General features: G+C 37.5%; 1 protein-coding gene and 1 non-coding gene across 4 annotated transcripts in view; both read right to left on the bottom strand.

The window, feature by feature from the left end:
- The window catches only part of LOC133570965 (nuclear receptor coactivator 3-like), a 69644-nt gene extending 60211 nt beyond the window's left edge, over window positions 1-9433 (bottom strand). Inside the window, exon 1 of one of the 3 annotated variants that reach the window (XM_061923852.2) lies at window positions 9272-9433. The gene's annotated coding sequence lies outside the window, so the exon portion shown is untranslated. The remainder of the gene's footprint in view (window positions 1-9271) is intronic. The other 2 variants (XM_061923849.2, XM_061923851.2) reach the window with 2 other exon arrangements.
- Window positions 9434-16483: 7050 nt separating this feature from the next.
- trnat-ugu (transfer RNA threonine (anticodon UGU)) lies at window positions 16484-16556 on the bottom strand. Its single transcript has one exon. It is a non-coding gene; the product is annotated as a tRNA-Thr (tRNA).
- Between the last annotated feature and the right edge of the window lie 533 nt (window positions 16557-17089).

Genomic DNA, 17089 nt, shown 5'->3' with positions numbered 1-17089 from the left:
GAGCAACATTATGTTGCTATTGCTCTGCACTATTTTGAATTTTACTATGTTTGTGATTGCACATTTGCGTACATTTTGGGACAGAGTTGTTAGAACGCTGGTTTTCAATATATTATTAAAGTTTGACTGACCTATCTGACTGTTTTTTTGACATTCCCTTTAGCGCAGCGTAGGCGCGGCTTATAGTCCGGGGCGGCTTATTGGTGGACAAAGTTATGAAATATGCCATTCATTGAAGGTGCGGCTAATAATCCGGTGCGCCTTATAGTGCGGAAAATACGGTAATTTAGTGCAAGGACACATACTGAGTGACTACGTTTTCATGCACTAAATTAGTGTAATTTCTCAAATAGTTTGGATCTAAAGAAGAATCCCACAACCCATGGAAACACCTTAATCTGATCACGTTTGGCTTTTGAGGAAACCGGACAACACACCCAGATTTTGCGATTGGAAACCAGATCTCTCGAGTGGGTGTGGGCTGCCGGAGGGGACCCTTCGTATTGCGCATGTGCCATTCTCAATGCGCGGGACAAAACCTGGAAGCAGATACCATTCAATAAAAACATAAGCAACAGTCATACTGAAGACAGGACTGTATTTGCTTCACAAACTAAAAGAACTGAACATTTTCAGGTGCATTGATTGAAGGAAAAAAAATACAAACATTTATTTTAGAAAGTAGCTAAGGCTATGGAGAATGCCAGCTTAATTCAGACTCCCAAACTGAATAAGAATGAGATGAAATAGAATGAAGCAAGTGTATTACAAGGCAAATAAAGAGTACACAAACCTCTTCACGGAACATTTGTGAACTCCAAACGGACTAGCAATAACCATTATTGGTGAGAACCGGTTCATAGTGTATCAATTCCTTGGAATCCTTTGTCGTTTTATCTAGCTCGTCTCTTAACGGTTCTTCCGGCTGGGAGTGCCGTCATTATGCAACGTGCGTAGTGACATCAGCAACATGGCGTGTTTGCTGGCTGAAAATGTGTACCAAAGTGTGCCGACATTTTACGGCGATACTTTTAATAATTCAAAGGTTGCTATTTCATCAAGAGAAGGACATACGAGCAATATGCTGAAACATTTGAACATACAGCATCAACATCAACTTTATATCTAAAGAAGGTTCGAAATATCTGATGCCGCATGTTATGAGCCTATGTCATATTAGTTTCACCTTGTAAATCCAAACAAACCTTTGCATGGTATATTGTATGGTATATTTTCAGGGTAGATGACAAAGATTCTTAAATGTTTTAAAAACGTTATGAAATGTTACATTCTTGTGTAATTCCCACATGTTTTACTTAGTTAAATTCTACAGATTTCTTTATTTTCAAAATGTTTTTTCTATGTTATGTGCCTCTTAAGACCTCACTGTTGGCTTTGTAAGGTCATGTTAGCTCTAAACCAGTGGTTCTCAAATGGGGGTACGCGTACCCCTGGGGGTACTTGAAGGTATGCCAAGGGGTACTCCGATTTTTTTTTAAATGTCTGTCAAAATGAACTGTGAAAATAAATGCAACAATGCAATATTCAGTGTTGACAGCTAGATTTTTTGTGGACATGTTCCTTAAATATTGATGTTAAAGATTTCTTTTTTTGTGAAGAAATGTTTAGAATTAAGTTCATGAATCCAGATGGATCTCTATTACAATCCCCAAAAAGGGCACTTTAAGTTGATGATTACTTCTATGTGTAGAAATCTTTATTTATAATTGAATCACTTGTTTATTTTTCAACAAGTTTTTAGTTATTTTTATATCTTTTTTTCCAAATAGTTCAAGAAAGACCACAACAAATGAGCAAATTTTGCACTGTTATACAATTTAATAAATCAGAAACTGATGACATAGTGCTGTATTTTACTTCTTTATCTCTTTTTTTCAACCAAAAATGATTTGCTCTGATTAGGGGGTACTTGAATTAAAAAAAATGTTCACAGGGGGTACATCACTGAAAAAAGGTTGAGAACCACTGCTCTAAACTAAACAAAATTGATGCTACTCCATCATATTGTTATTTTTTTCCTAATATGAATCAATGAGAGAACCGATAAATTGTTAAGCAGGATCGAAAGTGGAATGGGAACCGGAAAAATGTTATCAATTCCCGTCCCTAACTACAACAATCAAAACAAATGGGCCCTATTATGTAAAACCAACTTTTCTTACCCATTGGTACCTGCTGTTGTGTATTTGGGATCAGCATAAGTCCCTTAAATCTTAAATCAAATCGTGAAGGCATTATTTATAACATTTATAAAATAATCTTGCCTTCTTTCGTCAAACAGGCTGTATGGAATTTGCACAATTGTTGACGTCATCAATTGGGTATGCGGATTATCCATATATGGTATAAATGTACGCAGAGTGCCTTGCGCGGGTCCATCATAGTAGTTTTGACCAAAGAACCCCCATTGCATGTTATGTAAACCACAAGGAAGTGTTTTAAATTATTAAATAAATCATGATATTACCCCTTTAATTTAGGACAGCCATTGCAAAAAATTGTGATGTACGCTGCCTTTTTCCCCCCTCTTGCAAAATATAAGAAAGATTATGGAGAAAGTCCATCAGTTGAGAAGTTCGCCCAGAAATGACAGCAGTGACTTTTTTTTCTCTTTCTCTCCCCCTCCGTACTCGTCTGACTCGCTTCACTTTAAGCAGCCAAAAAGGCAAAAAGAGAGCATCTGGTAACAGTTATCACACAAACCCAACTTGTCACCCTCTCAGTCTCTCTCCCAAAGCATTTCTTATAAACTTAGCCCTAAACAAAACACCAACAAGGTCTTGCTAAGATTTTACAATGGTAACAAAACTGAGCCAGGGATAGCCCCCTCCCTCCCACTGGCTTGTTCAGGTGAACTCATTTTATAAGCATTCTTCAGCTGGGGGAGAGAAAGTTAAAGAGAGAGTTGAAGTTAAAGAGGAAGGGCAAGAAGGGGAGGGGGACAATGCTCTTGGCACCCCCTTCGCCAATAAACTCTAGCCTTCGTCCAATCAGCGAAGACTACAGAGAGTTAACTGTTCCAAATCCTTGCTGGTTATAAACTGGAATTGGGTGCAATGATTGCTTCAGGCTGCCCGTTTGGCTTTCAGAAGTGTGCATGGCTCACATATGGCTCAGCTTGCCTGACACTTGGGTATTACCACAGAGTTGAAGAAGAGGGGATCGAGGGGGTGAATGAGATGTAACTTCAAATAGAGTCCGAGTGCAAACTGCACCGCTTGACTTGACTCTGAGAGCCGACTGTCTGGCTTCCTCTGAGTTGTGAATAACAATCTGGTATGAGCTGCTCGCCTCATACTCTCACTTGTTTGGGCGAAGTAGCAGTAAATATTTTAGCAGTGGAAACACGCCTGTCTTGTTGGGCAGAGTTTTCTATATTTAGCTTGGAAGACGACGGCAGGAAAAGCAAACCTACCTGTTGAGGATGATCAAGAGCACCAGTAGAACTCAAACTTGAACATTTTAGAAGTTTCACAAAATCTTAGAAAAATTACTGTTTTTTTATCATAAAATTATACAATATGATATTTTAAAAAGGAATTATCCAGGAATTTAAAGCCTGAAAGTGAACATGTTTACTACCAACATTAACCATTTTACACTGCCCGTTAATGAACAGCACTAGTGCTTCTTCTTGCCTAGTTCTTAACTGACAAGTACTTCAGCCTGACAAAAAGCCTGAGGAGTCATATTTCAATTAGGGGATACAATCAGGCTTTCCTTTCAGTTGTGTTGTCACGACTACTGTGACTTGGCTCATCTACACAGTGGTAATTTAAGGTCAAGTCTACTGAACTTCAGGGTGTGTGGAGGGGTGGGGGCGGGGGGTTCTAATTGAATTAAACTGTAAGTAATACGTTTGCATTGGTCTAGAACAAGTCTCAAACCAACAAATGACTTCTCTATTTTAGATCTGTTGTGTTTAAAACGGTAGTCGATCTTTCGTACAACACCTCACTTCACAGTAGCAGAGAGTGTTGTGAAAGGTTTAAGGACTCAATGGCTGTAATAAGAAGCAAAAGAAAACCCAAGTCGAGGTGACTTGTCATCAAATAAGGACATACATGGTTGCAGAGTTTCCAGAGTGAAATCACTAGCGAGGGACTTTGTGGTTCAGTGTAACAATAAAGTTCCACATTTTCCGTCAGACAGGTAATTCAGCCTTAAGGCATTATATACCTGCATAGAAAATCCCCCAAATCCTGCAGAATGGTCCTTTGAATCTTAAAACGAACACATGCCACATTAGTGACTGCCATTTGCTTCAAATGAAACCTCTCTCTGTCTCAGCCTCTTGGTCTCTGCAGAGAAACAGACTAACACTAAAGGAATTCTATCTATTCAAACATCAGTGAAAGAAAAATGTGGTCTGACAAAAACAGATTGGTGACAGCTATCAAAAATAGAACTGCCATTTGCAAGTGGCAAGATGTATCCTTGTTTCTATCACCCCTAGCTGGAGTCTTACTGAAGAAATGGAAACAGTTAAACACTCAATGTGACTTTACTCAATTAAAATAGATTTGAACTAAATATCATATTGTTCATTAACATTTTTAACTGGTTATAAATGTTAACTTTTGAACCAACATAATTGTATACCAGTTTAACTGAAAGTGTAATTACACCTCTCCATTTACAAATAATTAATTACAGTAAATCATTCTTTGCCATATTTTTTATCACAATAGTGCAAAGAAGGTACTCAATAGGAGACCAGAAATCAATATGCACAACCATGTGGGAAATTACCAAACAGCTGAACCCTAAAGCTACCAATACATCTGATTAAATGAATGTAGTCACATAGAAAGTATTAGTTTTAAACCCTCTCCCAACTGTCCACATTCTAATCAACTCTTTATAAATCAATGGCTGCACTTTAGCGAAATTTTGATAAACCTTATGTAACCAAAGAATTTCCCACTGTAGACAGACTTTTCTCAGTCTCATGAGAAAAAGTGACAAGTTAATGAATTATTGAGAGCACCGGGACTGACAGACAAAGAGCCAAAGCCATGCATCCCAGTCACTTCTTCACCCCATCTGCAGTCAAAGAATGCCCCCAAAGATTGATTCATTGTTAACACAGCCTGACACCCCGTGAGGGAGAAAGAAAAGTGCTAGATAAAAGGACAGAATGGGGGACAGGGGGCTCTATTTACAAAGAATATGAGCAGAAGCAGCCTATTGGACAGATTCCCACAGTGGTCATTCTGACACTTTTAGAATTACCACATACATGGGCATGATGGGCATGAGTAACGGCATTCCAGGGGAATCAAAATAAAGTCAAGTTAGCTCATCTAACAGTCAAAGCTGTCGTGTTGGCACTGTTTTTACTTGCTCCTTCCCAGCTTTACACAACTTAAATACATTATAATCATAATACCGCTTCATGCAGACTCAAAATTTGAATAAGCTGGGTAAGTTTGCAGGGAGGAACACCTTTGGTTTTAGTGAGATAAAATATAATCAAACAGTGGGTGACTTGATTTAAGACATGCACGTGTAAATTAAACAGTAACAGGAAAATATGGCCACACGTAAATATATCCCAATCCAGACTACAACATTTCTGTGGAATGACAGCATCTCAGAAGGGTTGATGCAACAATCACATTCGCTTCATCGGCTATCAAAATATGCTTTTGCCTAACTAACTAAGCAAAGATGCTAAAGCTGTGTTAAGGACAAGTGAGCATGGAGGAGGGCTGGTTGTAGTGTCAATCAAAAGGGAACCACCACCAATTTGAGGAATCATAGCCTTAAAGTCCACTGATGCCATATATTTGAAGTTGTCACTGCATCAAATGCTTACCAATGACACAAGGAAATCAAATGTAAAACAATGTGGTAAAAACAATCACATCCTACCTTTTAAACAGAGATTGCAAATGGAATTTTTGATGCACATGACACTTAACATTTTAGAGTGTCTTCAAACTTATGTTTCTGACATTTATAAAAATGCATGTTTAGCAATCGCCTGTAAGTGCACCTGCTGCTCTGAACTGAGGCATATCACCCTACCTGTGGGTGTGTACATCTATTGCTTTAGAATTTTATATGTCCTTTTACATGTTGAAAACCAACATTTAGTACAGTGTTTTGTGTCATTATAGCTACCATTTCAAGCCTGCACTTGGAACTCACTAAGGCTATACAAATATTTGACAGCTGTTGTGGAATGGAGTTGAGCTCGCCGGGTCAAGTTTGCTTGTCAGCTCTAAGGTTCATTCTGGTGAACACAAACACAAGGGCGGGTAATTTAGATCTGTGGAAGTAAGCATATCAGACTAAAATTGACAACATTTATCCTAAATGGATGGCATTAGTGTATGAATTAGTGTAGCTAAAAGGTGCGTTCACACTTGTAGTCCGGTACTGTGGACCAGACCAAATAATTGAAAAGGGATACTTGGTAGCCCCTATATTGCTGTCTGGTTTGCGTTTAAGCTTATATTTTTGTTAGTGGACCAAATAACGCTAAGGCAAACACATGCACAATGTTGTGGACGGTGTGTTTGAGGTGTACTATGTGTGACGACTAAACATTGTGGCGTCTTCCAAGTCACATACAACTTTTTTTCTATTGCAGACTTTTTAACATCTGCGATGTAACTAAGATGTCAAAAAGGTCCCCAAAGATGTGCTGCAAGGGGCCAATTTTTCTGATGGTTTCAGCAAACTGTAATAAGTAGGGTTGTAATGATTAATCAATCTGTATTCCTTAGATCCAACTACATCAATCTATGCATCGCAAGTTTGCCTTCTGGAAGATATAGAGTGTCGGTCCAAGATCGTTTTAAAAGGGAATTGATACATTTTATCAAGCCTAGACTAATGGAAACATTGGATTTAAAAACGACAGACTTTATATGAAGTTTTGCACTTATAATGATAAGGATGTTAAACGTTAATTCTGTGGCGTCATCAAAACAAAAGTGGCGGTTGGATGGTGGTTGAGAAAGGTGATAACAAATGCAAACGCCACAAGACGATATCATTAATTACAACACAAAAACTTTCAGCTACAGCATGTTTGCAAAAGCCACAACAAAGACAAACGACACAACACACTAATATACTGTAAAGCCACAACTCAACTTTAATCCACAAAGGACGCTACCGACAACGGAATTGACAGTGGAGCTCGTTACGACGACTCAGTGAATTCCAGAACACAACAACAAGACACGACAACTCAACTGGCAGCCTAGGAAAAGTAATTTCATGACAAACAAATACAAGAGATGGATCAAGGAGGTTGTGAAAATTAGGACGCGAGGAGCCAACACCATCAACGGGGACGAGGTGGCATACATGCTTTTGCACACCAGGGACATGGTCCTTTATCGGCGAAGCCAGGGCAGAAAAACAAATACTACATGGCCTGATTGGGGAACTTTATTTAGCAGGTAAATCTAATTACTGTAATGTTGGTTACTGTAGTTTTATTGAAAATTGCTTAAATATTGAAAATGTGAGCAGAAAAGTTTTCCTCTTGTTAATTCAACCTAAAGTGTTGGTAGCACTTTATTCATAAAAGTTGTGAATGCATTGACCATTAATTGTTGTTTACTTGATTGTTTGTATTCATAATTAATTTATACATAATTACCTAAACATCAGGAACATAAACGTTTAACTGGTTGATTGTTTTTTGTGTTGCAATTAAGTTACTGAAGCATTTTTAAGTCACTGAATTGTTTCGGATCGTATCATTGTAAAAAAAAAAAAAAGAACATATTGTCCCTGAATCGTATCGGCTACCAAAAATTCTGATTCGAATCTTTACACCCATGATGATAATCAACACGACCCCTTTGTTAAAAAGAGTAAGGTACATTTAACTACTGTATTTACGCTTTTAGGCTTACCGTATTTTACGCACTATAAGGCGCACCGGATTATAAGGCGCACCTTCAATGAATGGCCTATTTTAAAACTTTGTTCATATATAAAGGCGCATAGAATAGACGCTACAGTAGAGGCTGGGGTTACGTTATGCATCCCGTAGTTGCGAGACCTGTTGTGGCTCAATATTGGTCCACATATAAGGCGCACCGGATTATAAGGCGCACTGTCAGCTTTTGAGAAAATTTGAGGTTTTTAGGTGCGTCTTATAGTGCGGAAAATACGGTACACTTAGCGCTTACTTTTTGATGATTTCTATTTAGCTTTTTGTTGATGTTGCTATGCATGGCTTTGGTCATATTCAACACGGTGGGCATTCATACTTGCCACACTCTGGACGAGAGTCCAATCTCTAAGGTAATATCGGTCTACCTGTTTGGTCCGAGACTGGTTTCACAACCGACCAAATGAACCATACTAGCAGAGCAAACAGAATGTAGTTTTGTTTTAACCGTACCAGAAATGACAAGTGTGAACATGCCTGTAGTGTTTGCGGTTTATGATTCCGAGAGGGACAAGCGGTAGAAACTGGATGGATTAAAATGACAATTACAGGAAGGAGTAAAACACAATACACTGATGTGAGAACCGTACCAGAAATGACAAGTGTGAACATGCCTGTAGTGTTTTCGGTATATGATTCCGAGAGGGACAAGCGGTAGAAACTGGATGGATTAAAATGACAATTACAGGAAGGAGTAAAACACAATACACTGATGTGAGATTGAACTCTGTTCATGTAAGGACTTATCCAGTTGAACAATTTGAGCAGCAAACTATTTTGAAGCCAGTTTGTACCACAACACAACTGTTGTATTGTTGCATAGACCATTTCTGCAGTTGTAGTTGAAAAGAGACTGGACAACAAGTCAGACTGTCTGGCTAAAAATACCGCCCCCAAAGCTATTCAGTTCTGTTGTGGAAAAGCACACAGACTACTGGTGAAATAAATAAAACAATTGTTAGCATTATCACCAGAGACCTAAGTGCAAACCGGCGACCAAGACAGTTTACTGGTGAATATCGCAATAAAGTTTCCACAACGAAAGCGCTATTAAATCGACACCGCCAATACGACCCTTACGCTTGATCCGAGTGAATCAAATCGTTAAGTCCAATGCATAAACAAGGCAAATGAATAAAATAAACCAGGAATGAAAATGAGTATCGGTGTATCGCGGCAGCTTAGGGACCTCAGTCTGCTTCCGAAACGCCAAACGGGGCTACAGCAACTGTGTGTGTGACAAATGTACGCCTTCCAACACAAGCTCGGCAACAGTGTTCGAATCGCGACCATTGACGGACGGCAGAACGGTTCAAACAAACTCACCTACTTCGACGTTTTCATTGTGAAGAACAGTTTCTTTTGCGTCTCTACAAACTCTCCGCCATCTTCAGTAGGACCGTGTTTGTTTTAAATGGGAAACACTCCGTGAGCGGAGAGCCAGCTTGTGTCAAGCCGCCGAGGATTCTGGGTAATGGAGTTTTTTCACCCGTTAAAGCCCGCATTGGAGTGAACGCCACTTTGTGCACATGAACTACACGCAGGACCCACAGTGTGTATGAACTAGAGGCACTGATCTCATTAGGGACTATTATAAGCAAATATTTAACAATCACATTAGCCATAGCTGTAATGTTACTAATATACTTTAGCTTTTGCTGCAGTAAAAGTCAGATTTTGTCTATGACATACAAATGTCAAATGCTTTATGTTTCACATATGAAGAAGATAATCTGACAGAAACAACCACGCCTGGTTTTTTTTTTATACCGTTAACATGTCAATTTGATATATGAATAATGCTTACACCCATGAGTCATCACAGATCTCTTGGTTTTGGATTTTTTTTTAGCTTAACAATAAGGAAGAGTGAAGACGGTGCAGTGTTGTTGTTTTTTCCTCTCTAATAATAATTGAATTCTTACCTATATTCATATGAAAACATTATGGATATACATTGGGTCAATTATCAAGGGAGTCCAAAGTCTGGTGGACATTTGTGGTTTTAAAGAAATATAATTAAACAAAAAATAGGAACACAAATACAGAAAAAATGCACAATGTGAAGAAAACAAAAAATGTTTTTAAAACCAATAATAACACAAAGCTGTGTCTTTAAATATAAAACGTTTTAGGCCTCTCTCTGTAATAACAAAAAATATCTAAAAACATCGAATTGGTACCTGAATTATTCGATTTTTCAATATGTGGCCCTTGGTGGAAAAAGTTTGGACACGCCTGATTTAAATAAATAGTTTGGTAACAACTGTAGTCATAAATCAGCAAAGTTCATTGTCACTGGCAATTCAGAAAATGCACTCAGATTTGGCAGTATATCGTATTTTCCAAGAAAGTATTCGAGGCACATTATGCAAACAGCTATACTTGTTGGTTATTCACAATGTCTTGACTGACCACTGAAAGTTAATATGATTTACACATATATTTGGTGCCGATTACTGGTAGCTTTTTCAATTTATCAACACTTGATGTACCAGACAAAAGCAAAGATCAACAAATAGAATGACTGGTCAGTGATGTTTTTTTTTTCAATAATAGTGCTTTTTGGGGCTTTTTATACATTTGCAATGGTAAGAGAGAGGGGGAGAGAGTCAATTACATTCCAGCCACAGAGGGGCCATGAGGCCCCTGTTTGTGCCCCATCCCCCAACAAAACATGCAAAACTGACCTTCCCCCTCAGCCAGTGTGAGACACTTAATTCCATCCCCCTCCTCATTCAGTCAAGCTACTTTGAAAGGACAGGAGATAACAGTTTGAAAGGACAGGAGATAGCCCTATAATCATTATTGTATTCAGATTGGTTTACCTGCAAACAGCCATCATCATGCTTTTTTTGCTGCATTTAATGTCCCGTATGGTTCAATAAATCCAAGAAACACTACCCCCCCCCAAAAAAAACAATTTACAATAGCACATACATTTTTTATTTTTTGAACTTTATACATTTATTTTGTATTACTTTTTTCAGTTGTGCATAGTTTGCTAAAGTTAATGTTCCTGTTGCCAATACAATTCTCAAATGATAATAAGAATGCATACTAACTTCAATTTGTAGATAACATTTTCAGTGAAATACCAATATATATTTTTAAATACCCGCATCTATTTGTTTTAAATTTAACATAGTATATTGGTTACAGTATACACGTCCATAAGCATCCACATTGTTCAAGTGCGCGTTCACATTTATTCATAGTTAGTTTCTTTACACAAAAAATAGCCGAATTCTACAACAATATCAACCGGATCCCATCTTTACAAGCAAAATGCAACATGGATACTCAAGTATGTACACATTGAAAGGAATGACTCACTATAGCGTCATCTTGAGGCCTACAGAAGTCATTACATTGCAAGTCGCCATTTAAACTAAGCAGTCAGTCCAGGGCCGTGTTTTTCAACCTTTTGTGAGCCAAGGCGCATTTTATTCATTGAAAAAATCCAGAGGCACACCACCAGCAGAAATCATTAAAAAATTAAAGTCAGTAGACAGTAAAAAGTCGTTGTCGCAATTGTTGGATATGACTTTAAACCATAACCAACCATGCATCAATATAGCTCTTGTCTCACTTTAGTTTTTTACTGTCACATCACGCCGTGACTTATTTTGAGCTTTTTACTGTTTTCCCGTGTGTAGTGTTTTAGTTCTTGTCTTGCGCTCCTATTCTGGTGGCTTTTCCTGTTGCAGTTTCATGTCTTCCTTTGAGCGCTATTCCACGCATCAGCTTTATTTTAGCAATCAAGAATATTTAAGTTCTTGCTATCGTTTGCGTGAACATTGTTGTCACGTCATGTACGGATGTACTTTGTGGACGCCGTCTCTGCTCCACACGCTGTAAGTTTTTGCTGTCGTCCAGCATTCTGTTTTTGTTTACTTTGTAGCCAGTTCAGTTTTAGTTCCATTCTACATAACCATCCCTAAGCTTCAATGCTCTTTCTTAGAGGCACTCACCTTTTGTTTATTTTTGGTTTAAGCATTAGATACCTTTTTACCTGCACACTGCCTCCCGTTGTCGCCTGCATATTGTGATCACGACAAACCATCGTCGTCTCACACGACGTGTTCCCAACATCTACAAAGCAATTAGCTACCGGCTTCCACCTACTGATATGGAAGAGTATTACATAGTTACTCTGCCAAGGTCTAGACAGCACCGACACTCAACAATGGCACATGATTTGCAGATTACAATTACCGGTACTGGTTTGCAAAAAATATTTTTAACCCAAATAGGTGAAACTGCATAATCTCCCACGGCACACCAGACTGTCTCTCACAGCACACTAGTGTGCTGCGGCGCAGTGGTTGAAAAACACTGGTCTAGGGATGGGGTTGGGAACCTTTATGGCTGAGAGAGCCATGAAAACCATCCATTTCCATCCATCCATTTTCTACCGCTTATTCCCTTTGGGGTCGCGGGGGGCGCTGGAAACCAAATATTTTAAAATGTATTTCCGTGAGAGCCATATAGTAATTTTTAACACTGAATACAACTAAATGCATGCATTTTTAAGTAAGACCAACATTTTTAGAGTATAACAAGTCTCTTATTCTTTTTAATAACATTGTTATTCTGAAGCTAACCAATAATAGACAAAATACTTCTTACCATTGATGCGACTTCTTGAACAGTAGAAAACGGATGGGTGGATTAAAATGCTTAAGAATGTTTTATACTTAGAACGTTATTTTTAACACTGTGATTACCAGCGGAATTATTCATTACTAATCGTGTTAAGCAATGTCAGCTAAGATTTATCTGAGAGCCAGATGCAGTCATCAAAAGAGCCACATCTGGCTCTAGAGCCATAGGTTCCCTACCCCTGGTCTAGGGAAATGTTGTGTTAATGTGTTGATCATGATTGTAATCAGAATAAAACACAGGACAGTGTTGTTGTTGGGTTTTTTTTAAACCTAATTTGTGAATATATTGTAAATAATAATATATAAATAAGATTTTTTTTATGAGACAAAGTAGAAAAAGCTAAAAACAACAACAATATAATTATTATTTACATAATAAAATATAAAATAGTTTGGGCAGACTAAGTAAATAATTAGCCAAAATCGTTTGTCCCATAAGTTATTCCCTGATTAAACATGATATTGAAATACCCTCTAAACAATGTACAGATATGAACAACAATGCACAGACATTTGAGAAAATCAGCAGAACAGAAAACAGTTTGTGGAAGTTAACAATTGCAAGTCTGCCTTACATACTATTAGTTGTGGAGTACAACTATACTGTTTCTCAAGTACATCAATGATATTAAATAAATGATAAATGGGTTATACTTGTATAGCGCTTTTCTACCTTCAAGGTACTCAAAGCGCTTTGACAGTATTTCCACATTCACCCATTCACACCCTGATGGCAGGAGCTGCCATGCAAGGCGCTAACCAGCAGCCATCAGGAGCAAGGGGTAAAGTGTCTTGCCCAAGGACACAACGGACGTGACTAGGATGGTAGAAGGTGGGTATTGAACCCCAGTAACCAGCAACCCTCTGATTGCTGGCACGGCCACTCTACCAACTTCGCCATGGTTTCCAAACTGTTAAAGTGTCACTTATTTGCGGACACAACCTTATTTTATTCAGGACAAAATATTACAGATGTGTTAGAGGTGGTTGAAAATGAATTCGTCAAGATTAAAAGATGGTTTGGTGTAAATAGATTATCCTTGAATACTAGTAAAATTAAATGTATGATTTTTTGCAGTAGTAGGATGTGTGGATGGCTCATTATATGTCGAAAGAGTTGAAATTCAAAGAACACAAGGGATCAAGTTTTTGGGTCTTGTGATTGATGAACATTTGTCATGGAAATCACATATAAATGATACAAAGGCAAAAGTATCTAAACAATTGCTATTTTACACAAAGTGAAGGAATTTATAAATCAAAAAGCATTATATATTTTGCATAACTCACTGATATCTAACATACTGTATTGAAGTGTGGTGTAGTGTCTGTAAAATATATTTAAATCCAATCTTCCTTCTGCAGAAAAGAGCCGTAAGAATCATTACTGGAAATGCATAGACGGAACCCACAAACCAAATATTCAAACATTTAAATTTATTAAAATGTCATAAACTGGCAGAGTATTATACCCTCAAAAACGTGTACAAAGCACATGCAACAATTCTAACAAACAACATTCAAAACATATTTGTAAAAAGAGAAATCTATATTTAGAACAGTGATAATGGAAATAAATATTACAATCAGAGGTGTTAGTTTATGGAAATAACTTGACATTATAAATAAATGATAAATGGGTTATACTTGTATAGCGCTTTTCTACCTTCAAGGTACTCAAAGCACTTTGACAGTATTTCCACATCCACCCATTCACACACACATTCACACACTGATGGCGGGAGCTGCCATGCAAGGCGCTAACCAGCAGCCATCAGGAGCAAGGGGTGAAGTGTCTTGCCCAAGGACACAACGGATGTGACTAGGATGGTAGAAGGTGGGGATTGAACCCCAGTAACCAGCAACCCTCCGATTGCTGGCAAGGCCACTCTACCAACTTCGCCACGCCGCATAAAACAATGTAAATCTCTTTCTGTATTAATTTTTATTTTAAAATCTTGTATAATGAAAATATGACTTTGTAGTCGCCAACATTGAAAGTCAATTGTTGTATTTGTGAAAATAGGGGGCAGATATTATACATTTTTAACTTATTTCTGCTACTTTTCATTCATATTTTACTTTAATGTTATGTTGTTTGATTTTTTATGAATGAAATAAAAAAAATGAACTGAACTGAATAAATATACCGAGCTCATCATGCTTGTATCGATTCGATACTAATACCACCTTTGTATCTATGCGCCCACCATGAATTGATTTACTTACCATGAATTGATTTACTTGGACCCCGACTTAAACAAGTTGAAAAACTTATTTGGGTGTTACCATTTAGTGGTCAATTGTACGGAATATGTACTATACTGTGCAATCTACTAATAAAAGTTTCAATCAATCAATCAATCAATCAAAAAGCCGATGTCGCAACCTGCCGAAGCCACGATATTTGACGGCTCGTAACGACACGCTGATTTGTGTTCAGTGATGTACTTCTCACATTGGCGAGGGTAAATTTACCCCTACCCCTCATGCAAAATATGTCTATATTTTGTTCAACCTAGCTTAACTCTAGAGTGTACAATAAGTGAAACACTGATAAAACAGTATAAATCGAAACTAAGATAAAACAAGTCACCTTATGTTGACTTAGCACTTGTATCAGTGTTGTCTGATATTTGTACCATCATTACGTTATATTATATACTGCATTTAATGTCGTTGCTGTCACTGGTACCCTTCTGTGGTTGCATGACGCATCATAAAAACACACTTGCGGAGTTAATTTTTTGATGATGTAAAAATGTGTTTACACAACAAACCTAAAACTGGCCTAAAAATGCATTATTTCAAGCCTGCTTATGCTACAGTTGTTTTTCTTTAAAATTAATCATGTATAAATAAACAAATAGATTAGTCTGTTATTGCAATAACAAAATAGATTTTGAAAAGGGTCCAACTGGAATTTTATAGACCGAAACACAGGAGCAATGAGAGCGGGCATTGGTTTACAATGCGCCAGAGGAGTAATCACATTGAACCACATTAGTCCATCTCTTAAAACTAATGGTTTGTTAAAAATGCTGGATCTTATTTATAGCACTGTAGAGGAGACATATCACAAATAATCCATCCAGCTCTCTTTCAATGGAATGAAACTAGATAGATTTTAGAAAACTAACATCGCAAATACAATTCTGTGTAATTAATTCATGAATAAATTATAAACACGCAACATATCCTCTACCTTAGTTACTTATCAAAATAATTTATGCTTTCATAGTTTTTACAGCATATTGTAAATTGGCCTTCATTCATGTCACAAAATATGATTCCAAAAGCACATTCCACCAAACTGTTTAACTGTTACCCTTTCCTACCTAACAGAATATGCCTCAGTCGTTAGTTTAATCCATTATAATATTACATCCATTTTACACTTTCCTGATTTAACTCAAAGTATCAACGTAATATTGTCACAATAACACATTACGGCAGATGGGCTTGCTTATTGCGCACAATAATCAGGGTAAGTAATTTAACACTGGGATTTGTCTGGGATGCTGCTGTATGTTTGCCACAAGAGGTCATTGATGTGCTTCTTTTACTAGGAACGGCTTTTATAAACATTGCAGGTAAGTGCTTGTTTTATATTATTACTAGCAAACAAGGTAGAAAATAAAAGCCATTGGTACCATCTTAATGTTTAACCATGCCTATGCACATGTTCTTTTTTGGTTGTATGACAGTCCCAAATGAACTGATCTTAGAATGTGCTACTTATAGGGCTTTGCAAAAATGCTTTGTCAATGAGCATTTAAAAATAAAAAAATTAGCTGGTTCGGATACGTCGACTGTCTCGTGCCAAAGCAAAGCCCAAATAGGCAAAGCTACTGCATCACCTAAAATTGTTAGGCCCCAGCGAGAATTGAACTCGCGACCCCTGGTTTACAAGACCAGTGCTCTAACCACTGAGCTATAGGGCCTGTGAGTGGCAATGGAGAAATACACCAATTTGTTACTGTGTCAATGGGTGATGGACAGTGTGGCTGTGCTCAAAGGTCAAGATACTACTACCAACCAGGGATTATTTTGTACAACAGAACAACAATCCTATACATTTTGAGGGTTTTACTACAGGCTGCAATTTTCATCTAATCTCTCCCAGCAATGTTAAAGTAAGCATGTGGAATATATGATCCAAGATGCATGACTAAGGGTCAAAGGTCATTTCTGTCTAAAAAAAAAAATCATCAGTCAATATGGTTGCAATTTTCAACAAAATGTTCACTTTTGACAGGTCACTTTCCTAGTTAAGTACTATGATTTATATATTTTTTTTAACGGCTTGTGTATATTAATACCTTAGACTCTAATTGCAATACATAAAAACGAATTGCATATAAACCATGCATTTTATCTTAATTGAAAAAAAAAGACCTAAACATTCCTTGCTTGTTTAAATTAAAGGTGCGTAAATTAATCACATTCACCCAGATGGGGGGACTGCCTTGTCCGT

The sequence above is a fragment of the Nerophis lumbriciformis genome, linkage group LG28 (genome assembly GCF_033978685.3).
Source record: "Nerophis lumbriciformis linkage group LG28, RoL_Nlum_v2.1, whole genome shotgun sequence".
NCBI lineage: Eukaryota > Metazoa > Chordata > Actinopteri > Syngnathiformes > Syngnathidae > Nerophis > Nerophis lumbriciformis.
This window is presented reverse-complemented; position numbering and strand designations above follow the sequence as displayed.